This window comes from Rana temporaria, chromosome 7 (genome assembly GCF_905171775.1).
Source record: "Rana temporaria chromosome 7, aRanTem1.1, whole genome shotgun sequence".
In the NCBI taxonomy this organism is placed as follows: Eukaryota; Metazoa; Chordata; class Amphibia; order Anura; family Ranidae; genus Rana; species Rana temporaria.
Window position 1 is genome coordinate 50,688,677 of NC_053495.1, and position 17,076 is coordinate 50,705,752.

A 17,076-nucleotide genomic window follows, 5' to 3' on the forward strand; every position below is an offset into this window, starting at 1 on the left:
AAGACTATCCTCACCACCAGAGGCTCTAGTGAACACCTGCTGGACCTTAGACCCCGCGCCCTGGGGAATCTTGGGCTCACGTTTCCTGTCCATCCGCAGCAGTCAGCTATTGGGTTCACTATCTTGCGGTGCACCCCTGTCTCCAACGGGGTGCACTTGTCACCTGGCCACAGGTGACCTGACAGATTGAACAGCCATGAACCCAGCCGACGTGCCGCACCCGGCAGATGATCCATTACAGTGCACAGTTCGCAGACTCGAGACGCAAGAAGCTAACCAGACTCAGGTGACGTGATTCCTACAGGATCTGGCTTCCCGCTTTGAACAGCTTCAGACCTCGTTGGGAACCCCAAATCCACAACCCCAAGTACAACCAGTGGCTGCGCCTGTCGCAGAGTTGCAATCGCTGAAACTACCACCTCCAATCCGTTTTTCTGGAGACTCCAAGGCCTGCAGGGGGTTCCTTAGCCAATGCACCATCTATTTTGAACTTCAGCCTCAAAACTTCCTGTCTGATCGGGCAAAGGTCGCCTATATTATTTCCCTACTTTACGGTGAAGCTCTAGCCTGGGTTGCCCCCTGTGGGAGAAGAATGATCCGGTAGTTTCCAGCCTGTCCAACTTCTTGAAGCTCTTTCGTAACATCTTCAAGGAGCCGGCTCGGGTTTCTTCAGCGGCTAGTGCTCTTTTACGTCTCCGCCAAGAATCACGTTCAGTGGGACAATATGCTCTCCAGTTCCGTATCCTCTCAGCTGAATTGAGCTGGAACAATTAGGCCCTGGTCGCTACCCTTTTACATGGCCTCTCTGACCGAGTGAAAGACGAATTAGTGGGAAGAACCATCACCGTCGTTCTGGACGATGTCATCTCCTTATGCAACCAGATCGATATTCGTTTTCAGGAGAGGTCCATAGAAAAAAGACGCCAACACTCCCTAGGCCCTAGCCAGTCTGAGCTCCCCTCACTTCGTCCTGTGGAGCATCCTCTGCCTGCTGAGGAACCTATGCATCTGGGCCTGGACCAGACTCACCCCCGAAGAACGTGCTAGGCACAGAACTCTGGGCTTGTGCCTCTATTGTGGAGGCAAGGGCCACTTTCGTGACTCCTGCTCGCTTCGCCCGGGAAATGCTGGGGTCTAATACATTTAGAAGTTGGAGTATTGGACCCAGAAACATCGCCTTCCCGTTTTCTCCTTCCGGTGTCCCTTCATGTAAGCACTTCTCCCCAATCGACCCTTGCATATCTGGATTCCGGGGCTGCCGGCAACTTTATGGACTGGAGAACTGCTTCTTCTATGAAGCTCACCCTTTCACCCCTCTTTACGCCGTTGGTAGTCTCGGCAATTGATGGCACTGTTCTCCCAGGGGGCCCAATCCGCTTCTAGACAATACCTGTTATGATGTCGGTAGGGATTCTCCACCAGGAGTAGATATCCTTTCTCATCCTACCCAAAGCCGCTACCACATCGGTATCTCCTGATCTTCCCACTGCATACAGCGATTATCGGGATGTGTTCTGTAAGAAGTCAGCTGAGGTGCTTCCTCCCCACATGTCTTTTGACTGTGCCATTGACCTTGTTCCCGGGAGAAACACTTCCCAGGGGTCGTACCTACCCTTTGTTCATTCCAGAGACCCAGGCCATGTCTGAGTATGTCGCAGAGAATCTTGAGAGAGGTTTCATCTGGAAATCCTCATCGCCTGCAGGAGCAGGGTTCTTTTTTGTTGTCAAGAAGGATGGTACCTTGAAACCCTGCATTAAACGCTGTTACTATTAAAAATCGATACCCCTAACCCTTAATATCTGAGCTATTCGATAGGTTGAAGGGTGCCTCCATTTTCACCAAGTTGGATCTCAGAGGGGCATACAATCTCATTTGAATACGAGAAGGTGATGAATGGAAGACTGCGTTTAACACTTATTATAGGCAGTTCATAAGGAATTACTCTTCCATTGCCGCGCCTATTATCGCTTTGACCAAGAAGGGTGCTAATGCCAAAGACTGGCCCCCCGAAGCTGTCTCTGCATTTCACGATCTGAAACAGGCCTTTGTCTCTGGACCTCTCTTGAGGAGACCCAATCCTGGGGATGCGTTCTTTTTTGAAGTGGACGCTTCTTCAGTGGGGGTGGGAGCGGTGCTTCTTCAACTCTTTGAGAAGAGATATCAACCATGTGCGTTCTTTTTTCAAAAAAATCCCAGGCAGAGAGAAATTATGCCATCTGCAACCAGAAACTTCTCGCAAGCAAATTGGCGCTAGAAGAGTTGCGTCATCTTTTGGAGGGTTCCCCTCACTCCATAACGATCTTCACCGATCACAAGAATTTACAGTACCTACAGAATGCTAAATGTCTGAATCTCAGACAGGCCAGGTGGAGTCTCTTCTTTTCCCGTTTTAATTTCACGATTACGTACAAACCTGGTTCCTGGCAGCTACCCAGCCTGACGTTTCAGTGGCAGCTACCCAGCCCGACGTTTCGGTGCCAGCTACCCAGCCTGACGTTTCGGTGCCAGCTACCCAGCCTGACGTTTCGGTGCCAGCTACCCAGCCTGACGTTTCGGTGCCAGCTACCCAGCCTGACGTTTCAGTGCCAGCTACCCAGCCTGACATTTCAGTGCCAGCTACCCAGCCTGACGTTTCAGTGCCAGCTACCCAGCCTGACGTTTCAATGCCAGCTACCCAGCCCGATGTTTCGGTGCCAGCTACCCAGCCTGACGTTTCGGTGCTAGCTACCCAGTCTGACGTTTCGGTGCCAGCTACCCAGCCTGACGTTTCAGTGCCAGCTACCCAGCCTGACGTTTCGGTGCCAGCTACCCAGCCTGACGTTCCAGTGCCAACCGCCCAGCTTGATGAGCCACTGTCTGCTGCCCAGCTTGATGAACCATTGTCTGCTGCCCAGCCTGATGAGCCACTGTCTGCTGCCCAGCCTGATGAGCCACTCTCTGCTGCCCAGCCTGATGAGCCACTCTCTGCTGCCCAGCCTAATGAGCCACTGTCTGCTGCCCAGTCTGATGAGCCACTGTCTGCTGCCCAGCCTGATGAGCCACTGTCTGCTGCCCAGCCTGATGAGTCACTATCTGCTGCCCAGCCTGATGAGCCACTGCCTGCTGCCCAGCCTGATGAGCCACTGGCCCCCCGAAGCTGTCTCTGCATTTCACGATCTGAAACAGGCCTTTGTCTCTGGACCTCTCTTGAGGAGACCCAATCCTGGGGATGCGTTCTTTATTGAAGTGGACGCTTCTTCAGTGGGGGTGGAAGCGGTGCTTCTTCAACTCTTTGAGAAGAGACATCAACCATGTGCGTTCTTTTTTCAAAAAAATCCCAGGCAGAGAGAAATTATGCCATCTGCAACCGGAAACTTCTCGCAAGCAAATTGGCGCTAGAAGAGTTGCGTCATCTTTTGGAGGGTTCCCCTCACTCCATAACGATCTTCACCGATCACAAGAATTTACAGTACCTACAGAATGCTAAATGTCTGAATCCCAGACAGGCCAGGTGGAGTCTCTTCTTTTCCCGTTTTAATTTCACGATTACGTACAAACCTGGTTCCTGCCAGCTACCCAGCCTGACGTTTCAGTGCCAGCTACCCAGCCCGACGTTTCGGTGCCAGCTACCCAGCCTGACGTTTCGGTGCCAGCTACCCAGCCTGACGTTTTGGTGCCAGCTACCCAGCCTGACGTTTCGGTGCCAGCTACCCAGCCTGACATTTCAGTGCCAGCTACCCAGCCCGACGTTTCAATGCCAGCTACCCAGCCCGATGTTTCGGTGCCAGCTACCCAGCCTGACGTTTCGGTGCTAGCTACCCAGCCTGACGTTTCGGTGCCAGCTACCCAGCCTGACGTTTCAGTGCCAGCTACCCAGCCTGACGTTTCGGTGCCAGCTACCCAGCCTGACGTTCCAGTGCCAACCGCCCAGCTTGATTAGCCACTGTCTGCTGCCCAGCTTGATGAACCATTGTCTGCTGCCCAGCCTGATGAGCCACTGTCTGCTGCCCAGCCTGATGAGCCACTCTCTGCTGCCCAGCCTAATGAGCCACTGTCTGCTGCCCAGCCTGATGAGCCACTGTCTGCTGCCCAGCCTGATGAGCCACTGTCTGCTGCCCAGCCTGATGAGCCACTGTCTGCTGCCCAGCCTGATGAGCCACTGCCTGCTGCCCAGCCTGATGAGCCACTGGCCCCCCAAAGCTGTCTCTGCATTTCACGATCTGAAACAGGCCTTTGTCTCTGGACCTCTCTTGAGGAGACCCAATCCTGGGGATGCGTTCTTTATTGAAGTGGACGCTTCTTCAGTGGGGGTGGGAGCAGTGCTTCTTCAACTCTTTGAGAACAGACATCAACCATGTGCGTTCTTTTTAAAAAAAAATCCCAGGCAGAGAGAAATTATGCCATCTGCAACCGGAAACTTCTCGCAAGCAAATTGGCGCTAGAAGAGTTGCGTCATCTTTTGGAGGGTTCCCCTCACTCCATAACGATCTTCACCTGACGTTTAGGTGCCAGCTACCCAGCCTGACGTTTAGGTGCCAGCTACCCAGCCTGACGTTTCGGTGCCAGCTACCCAGCCTGACATTTCAGTGCCAGCTACCCAGCCTGACGTTTCAGTGCCAGCTACCCAGCCCGACGTTTCAATGCCAGCTACCCAGCCCGATGTTTCGATGCCAGCTACCCAGCCTGACGTTTCGGTGCCAGCTACCCAGCCTGACGTTTCGGTGCCAGCTACCCAGCCTGACGTTCCAGTGCCAACCGCCCAGCTTGATGAGCCACTGTCTGCTGCCCAGCTTGATGAGCCACTGTCTGCTGCCCAGCCTGATGAGTCACTATCTGCTGCCCAGCCTGATGAGCCACTGCCTGCTGCCCAGCCTAATGAGCCACTGTCTGCTGCCCAGCCTGATGAGTCACTATCTGCTGCCCAGCCTGATGAGCCACTGTCTGCTGCCCAGCCTGGTGAGCCACTGTCTGCTGCCCAGCCTGATGAACCACTGTCTGCTGCCCAGCCTGATGAGCCACTGCCTGCTGCCCAGCCTGATGAGCCATTGTCTGCTGCCCAGCCTGAGGTGTACCTGTTTGCTGCCCAGCCTGAGATGTTCCTGTCAGCTGCCCAGCCTGGTGTCCTGGTTCCTGTCTTCCAGCTTGGTGTCCCGGTTCCTGCCTTCCAGCCTGGCTTCCTGGTTCCTGCCTTCCGGCCTGGCACCCCGGTTCCTGCCCTCCAGCCTGGCATCCTGGTTCCTGCCTTCCTGGTTCCTGCCTTCCAGCCTGGCGTCCTGGTTCCTGCCTGGCGTCCTGGTTCATGCCTTCCAGCCTGGCGTCCCGGTTCCTGCCTTCCAGCCTGGCGTCCCGGTTCCTGCCTTCCAGTCTGGCGTCCCGGTTCCTGCCTTCCAGCCTGGTGTCCCGGTTCCTGCCTTCCAGCCTGGTGTCCCGGTTCCTGCCTTCCAGCCTGATGTGCCGGCCTTCCAGCCTGGTGTCCCGGTTCCTGCCTTCCAGTCTGACATACCTGCCCAACAGACAGTTGGAGCGTCCAGAGGCCGCTCCTTTGAGGGGGAGTACTGTCAGGTAAGGTTCCATCCGCTGGTGTTATTAATTACCAGGCTCGCAGTGCTGCATCTCACCAGCAGGTGTCTCCTGACAGTTCCAAACTGTCAGGAGAACTTCTCCCAGCTGGTGTTATATCACCCTTGGGACGCAGTACTGGTCTCCACCAGCGGATGGATCCTGGCAGTATGGAGCATACGGCCCTTCCTGCGCTCAGGTGTGACTTGAATTTAATTTACCACACCTCTATTTATACCCGGCGAGTGCAAGCATACCTCGCCCTGGTATCTTTCAACCATCCGGACCCTGAGCCTGTTATCCTGACCCTGCAATCCTGACCCTGCTCCTGATCCCAATCCCATCCTGGACCTAGCCTTCCTGTTACCTGTTTTCCTTGGATCCTGTTTACCTTGTATCCCTGCCCCGCAGCCTGTCCATCCATCTTCTCCCTGCTTTGTCGTGTTCCCATCCTCACCCATCTGCTGACTTCCCCTGGTGTATGATCTCGGCCTGGCTTTGTTTACGATTATGGTATCTCCCCTTGATTTGTATATACTATTTGCTGTTAATTGCGCACTGGTGGTTTTCACATGTTCGTCACCTTGTAAATAAACACCTTTTTATTTCACTTACATACATGTTTGGTCTCCTCTGTGTAGTCACACAGTCTGGTCTACTAGATTCCTTGACAGAAGGCCATCCTCACCACCAGAGGCTCTGGTGAACACCTGCTGGACCTTAGACCCTGCGCCCTGGGGAATCTTGGGCTCACGTTTCCTGTCCATCTGCAGCAGTCAGCTATTGGGTTCACTACCTTGCGGTGCACCCCTGTCTCCAACGGGGTGCACTTGTCACCTGGCCACAGATGACCTGACATCATCGCAATTTGCAATATCTCCAGTCTAACAAAAACCTCTCCTTAAAGCGGATGTGCCAGTAAAAAAAAAAGATTAAAAGCCAGCAGCTACAAATACTGCAGCTGCTAACTTTTAATATTAGGACACTTACCTGTCTTGGAGTCCAGCACTGTCCGCAGCAGAGGACGAGCGATCGCTCGTCTCTCTGCTGCTCCCCCCGCCATTCCTCAGAGAGGGAACCAGGAAGTGAAGCGCTCCGGCTTCACTACCCGGTTCCCTACGGCGCATGCGCGAGTCGCGCTGCGCCCGCCGATTGGCTCACACGCTGTGTGCTGGGAGCCGAGTGTTCCCAGCACACAACGGGGGACAGATGGGAAGTCAGGAAAAACCCGTCTTTTGCCCGTGACGTGTGGCCGAAAGTGGGTGCAAATACCTGTCTTTAGACAGGTATTTGCACCCCCCACCCCCCTGAAAGGTGTCAAACGTGACACCGGAGGGGGGGCGGGTTCCAATCAGCGTGAGTTCCACTTTAGGGTGGAGCTCCGCTTTAAGACAAGTACGCTGGAGTCTTTTTTTTTTTGATAGATTTGATTTTTTTATCACCTATAGGCCAGGTGCAAAAAATGCAAGCGGACTCTCTTTCGAGACTTTCAGAACCTATTGAAGAACCTTCTCCTCCATCTGCTCTCATTCCCTCTCATAAGTTCATGCTTGCTAACCTCAATCTAAAACAGTTACTTAAACAAAGTTTGAATACGGAAAATACTACCATTCCTCAGGGGTTGACACAAGATGAAGAAGGTTTTCTTTACAAGCATACTCAACTTTATATACCTCCTTCTATGATTATCCACATACTAAAAGTTCTACATGATGCTCCCTTAGCCGGTCATCCTGGAATAGAAAAGACCACTGGTCTTATCCAACATTATTTCTGGTGACCCAATATGACAACTACCATAAAAGAATACGTATCGACCTGTCAGGTCTCTATAAGATCTAAGCATGAAAGAAGACCACCGTATGGCTTATTGATGTCTTTACCTATTCCTACTAAACCTTGGGATGCATTATATCTAGATTTTATCGTTAATCTACCTCCTTCCAACGGTTATAATACCATCATGGTAACAGTTGATACACTTACGAAAATGGCTCATTTTGTTCCGCTTAAAAAATTACGTTCTTCCAAAGAAACAGCGCAAACTCTACTTGACCATGTTATTAAATTACATGGCGTTCCTTCACGTCTGGTTTCTGATAGAGGTTCCCAATTTGTTCCAAAATTTTGGAAAGCTCTGTCTCATCCTTCAAATAGACCATTCTCCTTTTTATGCAAACTATGGGTTTCACCCTAATATTTTGCCTGTGTCTCCACTACTTACGAATGTACCCTCAACTAACGATTATTGGTCTACCCTTTCTTCTGTTCTGCAAGTCCTGAAAAAAAATCTCAAACGGGCACAAGATCGCCAAAAAACTTATTATGATCTCAGACACAGACCTTCACCCACCTTATAAAGTTGGGGATCAAGTATGGCTCTCTACAAAAAAATTACATTTACATATACCCGCTAGGAAATTGGCCAAGCAATTCTTTGGTCCATTTCCTATTTCCTAGGTCCTAGGTCATCAACCAAAATACCATGCAACTTTCCCTCCCCCGGAACTGAGGATTCATCCTTCATTTCATGTCTCTCTTCTTAAACCCTTCCTACCCAACCAATTTTCTGGTAGGAATCCTCTTCCTGCACCCCCTATCCTAGTTCAGGGTGAGGAACATTACGAGGTTGAACGTATTCTAGATTCTAGAAGAGGACGTTTACAATACTTGATTGGATGGAAGGATTATGGAATTCAAGATGATTCCTGGGAAGATTCAGCTGAAGTACACGCACCTACTTTATGCAACCAATACCACTCTAGGTACCCTGATAGACCTTCACCTCTTGGGATCCCCAGGAGGTTATCCCTTAGGAGGGGGGTGCTGTAATGGCGTCCGCCCTCGCTGATTGCGTTCCACGCTGGAACGCATTTGGCGACCGCGCACTGACGTCATCGCCCGGCGCCGCGTGCGTTCCAGCGTGGAACGCGGACGTGCCGAGCGTAATCAACGCTCTATTACTGACACATGCTTTGCTGCTATAAACAGGACCGCTGTCACTACACGCTGTTCTATTATTGTCGGCCGTAGCTGGTCCATGCTACCATCAAACTACTGGTAATACTACTGTGCAGTAAACAATCACAGCCTGGATCCATGCTACCATCAAGCTACTGCTTGCTGCTGCTCCTAAGAATTAAGTCTTCTACCTGGATCCTCGCTACCATCATTACTTTAATTGCTGTGGGGACACCCAAAGATTTCCACCTGCAGGGAGACTCTCAATACCTAATTCCATTGCTGGCAACAATACTCTGCTACTACTGAGAAGGCTCATCCTCTGCAAACGGATAAGTACTCTTACTACGATACTTTCAATGCTCTAGAATTACCCTGTTCTCATATTGCATATTCGGGCCCAGATTCTCAGAAGAGATACGACGGCTTATATCCAGATACGCCGTCGTATCTCTGCGTTGCTGGCGTATTTATGCGCCTGATTCTTAGAATCAGTTACGCATTGATATCTGTTAGATCCGACAGGCGTAAGTCTCTTACGCCGTCGGATCGTAACTGCATTTTTTACGCTGGCCGCTAGGTGGCGCTTCCGTCGAACTCCGCGTTGAGTATGCAAATTAGGTAGATACCCAAATTCCCAAACGTACGCCCGGCCGACGCAGTAAAGTAACGCCGTTTACGTTAGGCTTTTCCCGGCTTATAGTTACCCCTGCTATATGGTGGTATAAGTGCGGCGTAACAATGTTAAGTATGGCCGTCGTTCCCGCGTCGAAATTTGAAAAAGTTACGTCGTTTGCGTAAGTCGTCCGTGAATGGGGCTGGACGTCATTTATGTTCACGTCGAAACCAATGACGTCCTTGCGGCGTACTTTGGAGCAATGCACACTGGGAAATTCCACGGACGGCGCATTGCGCCATTCGGGAAAAACGTCAATCACGTCGGGTCACAGTACATTTACATAAAACACGCCCTCCTGATCCAAAATTGAATTTAGGTGGGCTTACGCCTGCCGATTTACGCTACGCCGCCGCAACTTACGGAGCAAGTGCTTTGAGAATACAGCACTTGCCCGTCTAAGTTGCAGCGGCGTAACGTAAATCGGATACGTTACGCCGCCACAGAGATACGCCGCTGGACGAGAATCTGGCCCTCTAACTATTGTATTTGAACCCTGCTCAAGTTTAAACTACCACCTTGCTTGGGATTAGCTATTGTGGATTCATATTACTATTGTGGGATATCTTAAGGGGACATACACTCCTAAACCAATTAATCACCAGTTACCTCTTTCCAACATATATAATCCTAATACAGTATTTTCTTATGCTACGTGCATGACATTTGTGAACGTGCTTCTGGCCTGAATATGAAACATGTTCACCTATACCTTTTAAATTAGGGGTTGTAGGTATGTAGTAATACCTCCTCCCTTAGTAGCTCAACGCATTCCTTTCTGTGTGAGAAATTATGTAGTGAACCCCCAAACTCTTTTTCTCAGATTAGAGTGACGCCTGGGGTCCAGTACTGAAAATCACATTACATTGAGAAGTGCATTGAATCCTTTAAAAATATCCTAACCGAAGTTGTGGTTCACTCTCTTTCACCGTAGTTTCTGACACTGGCTTCCATTTTTGCTCGGAAGATCTTTCGCTTACATGGGCTACCCAAGGTGATTGTCTCAGACAGGGGTAGTCAGTTTGTGTCCCAGTTCTGGCGAGCCTTTTGTGCAATTGGGAATTCAGCTTGCTTTCTCCTCTGCATATCACCCGCAGTCTAAGGGGGCCACAGAACAAGACAATCAGTCCTCAGAGAAATTCCTACGTTGCTATATTTATGACCATCATAACAACTGGTCAGACCTCTTACCGTGGGCGGAGTTTGCTCACAATAGTGCCTTGAATTCTGCTTCCCGATTGTCCGTTTATGGCAAACTATGGTTTCCAACCTTCCATGTTGCTTGACTTGTTTGTTCCACAGAGTATTCCTGCGTTAGAGGAGCATCTCCGTGGTCTTCGTTCCACTTGGGCACAAGTCCAGGAGGCTCTGCAACATGCTAACGATAGGTACAGACTCCATGCTGACCGCAGATGCCTGCCTGCGCCTTCCTACCAGGTTGGGGACAGAGTCTGGCTGTCATCTCGCAACCTCCGACTTCGTGCTCCTTCTTTGAAGTTTGCACTTCGGTTTATTGGGCCTTTCCGTATCCTTTGCAGGATTAACCCAGTGGCTTATGCATTGGACCTTACTTCTAGTATGCGTATCTCAAATGTGTTTCATGTCTCCTTATTGAAACCTTTGGTCTGCAACCGCTTTATCACCTCAGTGCCACGTCCTCACCCTATACAGGTTGAGAACCATGAAGAGTATGAAGTACAATCCATTGTTGACTCCTGTAGGTTCCGTGGGCGCATACAGTACCTGGTGCATTGGAAAGGGTATGGTCCAGTGGAACGCTCTTGGGTCTCATCCTCGGACGTACATGCCCTTGTCCTCCCCGTGATTTCCATAGACGTTTTCCCCTCAAGCCCGGTGGTCCTTCGAAAGGGGGGTCGTTGAGGAGGGGGTACTGTCAGCCCTTTCTTCTCTGAGCTGGCCGCTCAGCTGTCGGCTAATTGCCAGCTCCTATCTCTCCACAGTAACTCACCTGTTGATGATCCTGCTCGTCAGTCCTGTCTACTTAAGCCGTCCAGCTCAGATGATCTCTGCCTTCGCCTTGGTCAACATCACAGAGACAATCTCCTGCGTTCCTGTTAAAGACATTCCTTCGGGCTCCTGATCCTGCTTGCTGTTCCACTACGTTTATATCTGGTTCCCTGACGTTTGGCTTGGCTGACTATCTGATCCGGTTACTGAACTCTGGCTATGTTTTGACTACGTTTACTCGGTTTATCCTTTTATTATTATTAAACAAGTGTGATTTAACTGTACTTCTGTCTCGGTCTGATTCATGGTTTCTGACACGCTCTCCCTGACCCCCAAAGGCCTAGTGGTGACACCCAGAGACAGGCTGACATTCCTCCTTAGGCTGCAGGTTACTAGGCATGGTGGGTGTTATGCAGAAACGTTTACTTCACTTTTAAAAATGAACAAAGATAAGTTTATTTCTCTTAACAGGAAAATGTGGGAGAGGGGTTGGGCACAGGACACCCTTAGGCAAATGCCATAGCAAAGTGGCAGACTCCTCAGACAAATAGTAGAACAAGGTAGACAGTAATACAAAAAAGTTTTTTTAAGCTATACCCAGCGATCTGTATTTCTTAGCAACAGCTGTCTCCTATAGCAACAACTTAATTCACAGTCTCCCACTGAATTTCCTTGGGCGAGTTCTCTCCTGAAGCTTTCCCAGCCACCTCACAGTCCCTGGCTTATGAAGAGTCTCCTCTGATACTCCTTCAGAACTCCATTTCTCTCAACATGCCACCAGCAAAAACATTGGTTGACCCTCTGGCAACTTCCTCTCCCTTGCCCCCCAGCAATGACCAGGCTCTCTCTGGCAGAGCCCCCAAACACATGGCAAGGCCTTAGGCTTCCGTGCTACACTTCTGCTGCTGCTCCTCTCACGCCCATCAACCGAGTTTGGGTGGAAAGAACCCAGATCATCTGACCTCCTCTGAATAAATACCCTCTCCCAGCAGCCTCAGTGGCCAAAGTAACTCCTACTGATGGGCTGAGAGAAGCATCTACCTTCATAACCTGAATACACTGTAATTCATCATACTAATGCCAAAAGTAACAGTGCCACCTATTGACAAAAGAGAGAAACCACAGTTAAACCCATGCAAGTGTGCAGAAAATACTGCGCTAACTAATTACCAAACCAAAACAAGAAAAAGCACCACAGCAGCAGCTCTGTTTATGTGATAGACATAAATAAATAATTAAAGGAACAGTGAAGAGCTGTGCTATACCGTGAAAGACCAATATTGGAATCAGTCAATCATATATACAGTGCATACAGACCAAAACAAATCATATATCATAATGTGTCTGCTAAAATCAAATGTAACACACTTAAAGTGGTTGTAAACCCACATTTTTTACTTTTACCTACAGGTAAGCCTATAATAAGGCTTACCTGTAGGTATAAAGAATATCTCCTAAACCTGTACGGTTTAGGAGATATTCCCCCCGCAATGCACCGCTGATTGCAGCGGCGCATGCGCAGCGGGGATCCTCGGCTAAAGGACCGGCAGCCACCGGACCTTGCCGAATTGAAGTCTCCCGCGTGCATGCGCGGAAGTGACTTCATCGCCGCTCCTGCCAATCAAAGCTTTGAGCGGCGATACCCAGAAGACACGCCGAGTCAAGATGACATCTCGCTCGGCGTGGACCAGGTAAGTTCCTCTTACCTCGTTCCGAGGTAAGTAGTTCATAGTGAGCTAATATGCGGTGCATACTAGCTCATTATGGCTTTTGCCATTCAGGTGAAAAAATAAATAAATAATTAATCGCGGGTTTACAACCGCTTTAAGGAGACTAACAATATGAATGTTGAGAAAAGACACAGACAAAAATGTAGTCTAACCTAAAATTTAAATATAAATAAAAAGTCCCAATTCCTCAGATGTAAAGAGGATCTATGAAGAGTGGATCCGTGACAGAAAGTAAATGTTGATGAAAAACAATGAAGGGATTAACTCCAAAATATTTGTGCAAACACCCGTGCTCCACCACCAGCCAAAATCACTTCTTACCAGAGGCAATAGGACAACAAGCCTATATTAGAGCCTTGATTCCTCCAGTGGGTATGCAGAGACTGCTTCAGTGGAAGTCGATATACAAAGCCAACCATCGGAGAGCCCCAGAAAATAAAAACACTAGATAGTGTATTACCCTAAAAAAGGTTTAATTTAAAAGGTAGTAGCACTTACAAGAAAAATGACATTCGTCACAATAAAAAAGCCGGCCGGCCTGCCTGCAGACGCCTGTCTCGGGGGGTTTTTTGTCAGTACGTTCGTTCACCTCCCGACGTACGTTTCGTGTCAATACATGTCGTCAATGGGGAAACAGTTAAACCCAAGCTTAGGAGAAACCCATTTTATCAAAGACTACAAATTAGCCAGGCTAGATACCACCTAGCACAACTAAATTTAATAGAAGCCCTGTTTAGGACAAGGATGCTACACACACACACATAAGTGTTTACAGCCTTTTAGCCACAGGAGCATTTAGAGGCAGAACATCACTTGCATGTCATAAGAGCAGCATTATAGCAGAAAAATAAATAAGTGTTAGGCACGTTTAGCGTTTGAGTGTTAATTCATTTCAATGACCAGAATAAATATATTCTGGCCAATGAAATGAATGAATGGCCAAATGCACCTAAACACGTTTGCAAACATGTGGCTGTAGGTAGGGATGAGCTCTGGCGTGTCCACGTGCAGAGCCCGCCAGGAACTCTGCACGGAGCTGCGCTTATCACAGGCAGGGAGACATTGCTTGGCTGCAGAGATCGGGAAATGTCTCCCTGCCTGTGGTTAGCGCAACGTCACGCAGACTTCCTGGCAGGCTCTGCACGTGGACTGTGCGAACACGTCGGAGCTCATCCCTAGCTGTAGGCCTATTTTTGACCCTTCCCTCCAGGAGGTTGCTGCCATCCACCTCTGTAGTTACATGCAGTCATTATAAGTGAGCACCGTTCTCACTAAATACACAGTCAGTGTCTTCCTCTGCTGATTGATTGTTTTGTACCTTACCCTTTTCTTGTATAGATCGTTCATTTGGCAGAGTGTAAAGGAGCTGAGCGATCACATAACAGCTTATGTGGAACAGAGCTGTGTTGAAAACAGGAGAAGTATGTCCCTGAAAGTCTATAAAGCTCACCACACACTATACATCCGATTGTACAATCTCCTTTAGATCTACCATTAACTATGTAGTGCAGTGCCTGCCTGACTGGATACAGAGTGATTGAATAGATTGGCGAGTCCTCCTGGCCACCTTTATACACCTGAAATTAACTGGCTGTGCTTATGGTGCCAATAATTGTTAACAGCACCCCAAATAGGGAAGCAAACACACATTTTGCCTTGTGAAAAAATAACAATGCAGCAAAATGTGCAGTGAAAAATGTGCAAACTACAACATGCCAAAATGCCCCATGAGCTACTTTACCACGTTTTCTGCTCGTATGGCAGCCCATTGAAATCAGTTTTCCCCAGATGTAAATCATGATGAATGCCGGCCACCAACCGGTATTAAAAAGCTGCCCAACGAACAGGACTGGTCCCGTTGCTTGTCACGCGCTATATGACAGCGCCACTTACCCCATCGCTAAGTAAACTAAGGGCGCTGCCCCCTATGACATCATGGGGTGGGGTCTCAAAGTGATGTCAAGCATCGGGTCACCCGGTGACATTAGGTGACCCCTCCCCCTCTGTTTTTCATTTATATAATAAAAAATTAAAAACCCAGTAGTAAACAAAAAACACCAAAACAAAGCTCTATTTGTGCGAAATAAATTATATATATTTTGTTTGCGTAGTGTTGCATTATTGTTCCGTTATCAGTTAAATTAGCTCAGTGTTGAATAGCAACAAATGCCCTGGTCATGAGTGGGTAAAACCTTCCGGAGGTCAAGCGGTTAATAAATTACTTGTCAAAAACTGTGTTTGTGTTTTTATGTTTGACATGATTTTAATAAAGGAGTATGGGTAGTATGTATTCCATACTCAATAACATAGAGAGAGCCAGGATCTGGGGGACTCTCCTCAAAGGGGACCTCCAGATTCCGATAAACTACCCCTGCACTCCCACAACCACTGGGCCAGGGTTGTGGGGAAGAGGCCCTTGTCCTCATCAACATGGGGACAAGGTGTATTGCCAGGGAGAGTGCTCCTCCCCCCAGCAAAGTGCCCCTCATGTTGAGGACATGTGGCCTGGTATGGCCCATGTCCACATACATTATAATGGACCTCTGGTCTGATTCGCCAAAGGCTGGATATCATTAAAAGCTTAGCAAGGCTTGGGACTTCCTTTGCACGTCTGTTTTAGTACATGCTGAGTTTCACTAACCCTAATTCCTTAACTATGCTGATGTAGCACTACCCCCGAAGGAGCTGCTGGTTTGTTTTGGGTGGCACGTTACCTCTGTATCTCCGCCGTCTAGGGTACTTGATGAGAGCTGCAGTAAAGGGAATGTCCTCCATTTTATGTGCTTTTATTACCCAACAGGGTAAAATGATAGAAGTAAATGGAAGGTGAAGAGATAGCAGAATGGAAGATAGCAAATTCAGGTGTAACTGGATAGGGAAACAGTCCTGCTTCCAACGACAATTCCACATCGCCACTCTAGCCAAAGTGGGTATAGAGCATCTGGACAGGCCTCTCTCACCAGCTTGGCAGCCAGAGTGTCACTCGAATTTAGGATTAAGTCTCTGCCACAGACCCTCCTAAAGGTTGGAGACAATTATGGTACGGAATCCTTTTTTTAGTAGATTCAGCACCCGGATCTCCTTCAGATAGTTTTGGTCAAGTTAGCAACTGACAGGCGACCAACATCCAGCCTCTCAGAACCAAGGTTGTCCCCCGATGAATGGTCAGGCCCCTCCTGGAACACCAGCCTGGTGCTTGGTATCCTTTGGACAGACTCCCCATCGGTCAGCCTCCTCCAATTGGACGGACAGCTCAGGACCACCTTCGGATTGGGGACCCAGTTGATCACTGGGTCCGCACAGCAGATTAATTGCCTCGGGCCAACGAGGTCTCGGAACCAGGAACACTGCGACACACGCACACCCCGGCCAGGAGGACCATTTGCGGGGGTGTCGTGGAATGGCTACCCCAATGATGGGCGCCACACGAGGAAAAACCCAGAGAAAGATGGCGTCTGCCCCTTAGTACCCCTCCCCTGCATGCATAGAGAGGCGATCACCCTCCTGATTGGTTGCTGGGGAGAAATATCCAACCACACTTGACTCCAATGCTGCCACCTATCGTCCCAGGGTGGAACTCACTCCCCGGCAACGACAGCATGTACAATCAGCACAGCCAAAGCTAGAGCAGAGGCCCCAAATTTAAACAATTAGACTGGTTCAGAGCCAACTATTTCTCTGAACATTCCTCTAAATTTCCAATAGCACCAGCTCTGATCATAGCCAGGCGCTACACTGAATTTTTAAAGGGACATGTATAGAGCCACTTGTTGCACCGATTTATGTTAAGAGGAAACAAGACATTGCTCCGTTGTGGAATATGGTTCTTATTAGGTGATCCTTGTGGTCATGAAGGGGGTAAAAACTTCGGGAGGTCAAGTGGTTAACCACTTCAATACCAAAAGATGGCTACAGTGCAGCTCTGTTGTTTTGGGAGGGCCGTCAATGGACACCCTCCCAGAACAATCCTCCCATGCGCCCCCTGGGGCAAGCATCAGGTGTGCTCTGTGATCGCAGAGTCCTTCAGAAAACAGCTGATTACAGATTGAGGTAAAGGGCCCATCACAGTGGACATTTACCATGTGATCAGCTGAGTCGAATCACATGTAAACAAACTTGCCGGTTATCGGGATTCCTTTCTTCGCGTGCTGTCAAAGCGTGAGGAAAGGAGACATGGTAACCGGCAAGTGTCCAACAGTGCT